Source organism: Carassius gibelio, chromosome B22 (assembly GCF_023724105.1).
Source record: "Carassius gibelio isolate Cgi1373 ecotype wild population from Czech Republic chromosome B22, carGib1.2-hapl.c, whole genome shotgun sequence".
In the NCBI taxonomy this organism is placed as follows: Eukaryota; Metazoa; Chordata; class Actinopteri; order Cypriniformes; family Cyprinidae; genus Carassius; species Carassius gibelio.
Window position 1 is genome coordinate 43,672,598 of NC_068417.1, and position 5,000 is coordinate 43,677,597.

The 5,000-nt window shown below is 41.6% G+C and overlaps 10 non-coding genes across 10 annotated transcripts; all 10 read left to right on the plus strand.

The window, feature by feature from the left end:
- The first annotated feature begins 106 nt into the window (after positions 1–106).
- LOC128003434 (5S ribosomal RNA) lies at positions 107–225 on the plus strand. The gene has a single exon (XR_008176158.1). It is a non-coding gene; the product is annotated as a 5S ribosomal RNA (ribosomal RNA).
- Positions 226–720: 495 nt separating this feature from the next.
- Positions 721–839, plus strand: LOC128000914 (5S ribosomal RNA). The gene has a single exon (XR_008173685.1). It is a non-coding gene; the product is annotated as a 5S ribosomal RNA (ribosomal RNA).
- Positions 840–1,200: 361 nt separating this feature from the next.
- Positions 1,201–1,319, plus strand: LOC127994671 (5S ribosomal RNA). Its single transcript, XR_008167646.1, has one exon. It is a non-coding gene; the product is annotated as a 5S ribosomal RNA (ribosomal RNA).
- Positions 1,320–1,540: 221 nt separating this feature from the next.
- On the plus strand, positions 1,541–1,659 carry LOC127995481 (5S ribosomal RNA). Its single transcript, XR_008168428.1, has one exon. It is a non-coding gene; the product is annotated as a 5S ribosomal RNA (ribosomal RNA).
- Positions 1,660–2,162: 503 nt separating this feature from the next.
- Positions 2,163–2,281, plus strand: LOC127994367 (5S ribosomal RNA). The gene has a single exon (XR_008167359.1). It is a non-coding gene; the product is annotated as a 5S ribosomal RNA (ribosomal RNA).
- Positions 2,282–2,502: 221 nt separating this feature from the next.
- LOC127995922 (5S ribosomal RNA) lies at positions 2,503–2,621 on the plus strand. The gene has a single exon (XR_008168848.1). It is a non-coding gene; the product is annotated as a 5S ribosomal RNA (ribosomal RNA).
- Positions 2,622–3,116: 495 nt separating this feature from the next.
- On the plus strand, positions 3,117–3,235 carry LOC127997190 (5S ribosomal RNA). Its single transcript, XR_008170062.1, has one exon. It is a non-coding gene; the product is annotated as a 5S ribosomal RNA (ribosomal RNA).
- A 363-nt stretch (positions 3,236–3,598) lies between these two features.
- Positions 3,599–3,717, plus strand: LOC127995436 (5S ribosomal RNA). Its single transcript, XR_008168384.1, has one exon. It is a non-coding gene; the product is annotated as a 5S ribosomal RNA (ribosomal RNA).
- Positions 3,718–4,364: 647 nt separating this feature from the next.
- Positions 4,365–4,483, plus strand: LOC127994369 (5S ribosomal RNA). The gene has a single exon (XR_008167360.1). It is a non-coding gene; the product is annotated as a 5S ribosomal RNA (ribosomal RNA).
- A 221-nt stretch (positions 4,484–4,704) lies between these two features.
- LOC127995923 (5S ribosomal RNA) lies at positions 4,705–4,823 on the plus strand. Its single transcript, XR_008168849.1, has one exon. It is a non-coding gene; the product is annotated as a 5S ribosomal RNA (ribosomal RNA).
- The last annotated feature ends 177 nt before the right edge of the window (positions 4,824–5,000 follow it).

Sequence of the window (5,000 nt, forward strand, 5' to 3'; positions counted from 1 at the left end):
GGAATACCAGGTGCTTTAAGCTTTTGGGTTTTCTTTCCTACTTATATAATGTACTGGCGATAAGATTGGCTGATCTTTAAATAGCCCTCTCTTTGCAGCAGACTTCGCTTACGGCCATACCAACCTGGCTATGCCCGATCTCATCTGATCTCGCAAGCTAAGCAGTTTTGGGCCTGGTTAGTACTTGGATGGGAGACCGCCTGGGAATACCAGGTGCTGTAAGCTTTTTGGACATTTTTCACTTAGTAAATAATAATTTTGCCAAAAAATAGAGTCAATGCCCGATCTCTGAATATTTGCAGGTTTGGGCCTGGTTAGTACATGGATGGGAGACTGCCTGGGAATACCAGGTGCTGTAAGCTTTTTGGACATTTTTCACTTAGTATATAATAATTTTGCCAAAAAATAGAGTCAATGCCCGATCACTGAATATTTGCAGGTTTAGGCCTGGTTAGTACATGGATGGGAGACTGCCTGGGAATACCAGGTGCTTTAATCTTTTTGGACATTTTTCACTTAGTATATAATAATTTTGCCAAAAAATAGAGTCAATGCCCGATCTCTGAATCTTAGCAGGTTTAGGTCTGGTTAGTACTTTTATGAGAGACTGCCTAGGAATACCAGGTGCTTTAAGCTTTTGGGTTTTCTTTCCTACTTATATAATGTACTGGCGATAAGATTGGCTGTTCTTTAAATAGCCCTCTCTTTGCAGCAGACTACGCTTACGGCCATACCAACCTGGCTATGCCCGATCTCGTCTGATCTCGGAAGCTAAGCAGGTTTGGGCCTGGTTAGTACTTGGATGGGAGACCGCCTGGGAATACAAGGTGCTGTAAGCTTTTTGGACATTTTTCACTTAGTATATAATAATTTTGCCAAAAAATAGAGTCAATGCCCGATCTCTGAATATTTGCTGGTTTGGGCCTGGTTAGTACATGGATGGGAGACTGCCTGGGAATACCAGGTGCTTTAATCTTTTTGGAAAATTTCACGAATTATATAATAATCTTTCATTAAAAAAAAAAGAGTCAATGCCCGATCTCTGAATCTTAGCAGGTTTAGGTCTGGTTAGTACTTTTATGAGAGACTGCCTAGGAATACCAGGTGCTTTAAGCTTTTGGGTTTTCTTTCCTACTTATATAATGTACTGGCGATAAGATTGGCTGTTCTTTAAATAGCCCTCTCTTTGCAGCAGACTTCGCTTACGGCCATACCAACCTGGCTATGCCCGATCTCGTCTGATCTCGGAAGCTAAGCAGGTTTGGGCCTGGTTAGTACTTGAATGGGAGACCGCCTGGGAATACCAGGTGCTGTAAGCTTTTTGGACATTTTTCACTTAGTATATAATAATTTTGCCAAAAAATAGAGTCAATGCCCGATCTCTGAATATTAGCAGGTTTGGGCCTGGTTAGTACATGGATGGGAGACTGCCTGGGAATACCAGGGGCTTTAAGCTTTTGGGTTTTCTTTCCTACTTATATAATGTACTGGCGATAAGACTGGCTGATCTTTAAATAGCCCTCTCTTTGCAGCAGACTTCGCTTACGGCCATACCAACCTGGCTATGCCCGATCTCATCTGATCTCGGAAGCTAAGCAGGTTTGGGCCTGGTTAATACTTGGATGGGAGACCGCCTGGGAATACCAGGTGCTGTAAGCTTTTTGGAAATTTTTCACTTAGTATATAATAATTTTGCCAAAAAATAGAGTCAATGCCGATCTCTGAATATTAGCAGGTTTGGGCCTGGTTAGTACATGGATGGGAGACTGCCTGGGAATACTAGGTGCTGTAAGCTTTTTGGACATTTTTCACTTAGTATATAATAATTTTGCCAAAAAATAGAGTCAATGCCCGATCTCTGAATATTTGCAGGTTTGGGCCTGGTTAGTACATGGATGGGAGACTGCCTGGGAATACCAGGTGCTTTAATCTTTTTGGAAAATTTCACGAATTATATAATAATCTTTCATTAAAAAAAAAAAAAAAAGAGTCAATGCCCGATCTCTGAATCTTAGCAGGTTTAGGTCTGGTTAGTACTTTGATGAGAGACTGCCTAGGAATACCAGGTGCTTTAAGCTTTTGGGTTTTCTTTCCTACTTATATAATGTACTGGCGATAAGATTGGCTGGTCTTTAAATAGCCCTCTCTTTGCAGCAGACTTCGCTTACGGCCATACCAACCTGGCTATGCCCGATCTCGTCTGATCTCGGAAGCTAAGCAGGTTTGGGCCTGGTTAGTACTTGGATGGGAAACCTCCTGGGAATACCAGGTGCTGTAAGCTTTTTGGACATTTTTCACTTAGTATATAATAATTTTGCCAAAAAATAGAGTCAATGCCCGATCTCTGAATATTAGCAGGTTTGGGCCTGGTTAGTACATGGATGGGAGACTGCCTGGGAATACCAGGTGCTTTAAGCTTTTGGGTTTTCTTTCCTACTTATATAATGTACTGGCGATAAGATTGGCTGATCTTTAAATAGCCCTCTCTTTGCAGCAGACTTCGCTTACGGCCATACCAACCTGGCTATGCCCGATCTCATCTGATCTCGGAAGCTAAGCAGTTTTGGGCCTGGTTAGTACTTGGATGGGAGACCGCCTGGGAATACCAGGTGCTGTAAGCTTTTTGGACATTTTTCACTTAGTAAATAATAATTTTGCCAAAAAATAGAGTCAATGCCCGATCTCTGAATATTTGCAGGTTTGGGCCTGGTTAGTACATGGATGGGAGACTGCCTGGGAATACCAGGTGCTGTAAGCTTTTTGGACATTTTTCACTTAGTATATAATAATTTTGCCAAAAAATAGAGTCAATGCCCGATCACTGAATATTTGCAGGTTTAGGCCTGGTTAGTACATGGATGGGAGACTGCCTGGGAATACCAGGTGCTTTAATCTTTTTGGACATTTTTCACTTAGTATATAATAATTTTGCCAAAAAATAGAGTCAATGCCCGATCTCTGAATCTTAGCAGGTTTAGGTCTGGTTAGTACTTTTATGAGAGACTGCCTAGGAATACCAGGTGCTTTAAGCTTTTGGGTTTTCTTTCCTACTTATATAATGTACTGGCGATAAGATTGGCTGGTCTTTAAATAGCCCTCTCTTTGCAGCAGACTACGCTTACGGCCATACCAACCTGGCTATGCCCGATCTCGTCTGATCTCGGAAGCTAAGCAGGTTTGGGCCTGGTTAGTACTTGGATGGGAGACCGCCTGGGAATACCAGGTGCTGTAAGCTTTTTGGACATTTTTCACTTAGTATATAATAATTTTGCCAAAAAATAGAGTCAATGCCCGATCTCTGAATATTTGCTGGTTTGGGCCTGGTTAGTACATGGATGGGAGACTGCCTGGGAATACCAGGTGCTTTAATCTTTTTGGAAAATTTCACGAATTATATAATAATCTTTCATTAAAAAAAAAAAAGAGTCAATGCCCGATCTCTGAATCTTAGCAGGTTTAGGTCTGGTTAGTACTTTTATGAGAGACTGCCTAGGAATACCAGGTGCTTTAAGCTTTTGGGTTTTCTTTCCTACTTATATAATGTACTGGCGATAAGATTGGCTGTTCTTTAAATAGCCCTCTCTTTGCAGCAGACTTCGCTTACGGCCATACCAACCTGGCTATGCCCGATCTCGTCTGATCTCGGAAGCTAAGCAGGTTTGGGCCTGGTTAGTACTTGGATGGGAGACCGCCTGGGAATAACAGGTGCTGTAAGCTTTTTGGACATTTTTCACTTAGTATATAATAATTTTGCCAAAAAATAGAGTCAATGCCCGATCTCTGAATATTAGCAGGTTTGGGCCTGGTTAGTACATGGATGGGAGACTGCCTGGGAATACCAGGTGCTTTAATCTGTTTGAAAAATTTCACGAATTATATAATAATCTTTCATTAAAAAAAAAAAAAAAAAAAAATAGAGTCAATGCCCGATCTCTGAATATTAACAGGTTTGGGCCTGGTTAGTACATGGATGGGAGACTGCCTGGGAATACCAGGTGCTGTAAGCTTTTTGGACATTTTTCACTTAGTATATAATAATTTTGCCAAAAAATAGAGTCAATGCCCGATCTCTGAATATTAACAGGTTTGGGCCTGGTTAGTACATGGATGGGAGACTGCCTGGGAATACCAGGTGCTGTAAGCTTTTTGGACATTTTTCAATTAGTATATAATAATTTTCCAAAAAATAGAGTCAATGCCCGATCTCTGAATCTTAGCAGGTTTAGGTATGGTTAGCACTTTGATGAGAGACTGCCTAGGAATACCAGGTGCTTTAAGCTTTTGGGTTTTCTTTCCTACTTATATAATGTACTGGCGATTAGATTGGCTGGTCTTTAAATAGCCCTCTCTTTGCTGCTGTCTTCGCTTACGGCCATACCAACCTGGCTATGCCCGATCTCGTCTGATCTCGGAAGCTAAGCAGGTTTGGGCCTGGTTAGTACTTGGATGGGAAACCTCCTGGGAATACCAGGTGCTGTAAGCTTTTTGGACATTTTTCACTTAGTATATAATAATTTTGCCAAAAAATAGAGTCAATGCCCGATCTCTGAATATTAGCAGGTTTGGGCCTGGTTAGTACATGGATGGGAGACTGCCTGGGAATACCAGGTGCTTTAAGCTTTTGGGTTTTCTTTCCTACTTATATAATGTACTGGCGATAAGATTGGCTGATCTTTAAATAGCCCTCTCTTTGCAGCAGACTTCGCTTACGGCCATACCAACCTGGCTATGCCCGATCTCATCTGATCTCGGAAGCTAAGCAGTTTTGGGCCTGGTTAGTACTTGGATGGGAGACCGCCTGGGAATACCAGGTGCTGTAAGCTTTTTGGACATTTTTCACTTAGTAAATAATAATTTTGCCAAAAAATAGAGTCAATGCCCGATCTCTGAATATTTGCAGGTTTGGGCCTGGTTAGTACATGGATGGGAGACTGCCTGGGAATACCAGGTGCTGTAAGCTTTTTGGACATTTTTCACTTAGTATATAATAATTTTGCCAA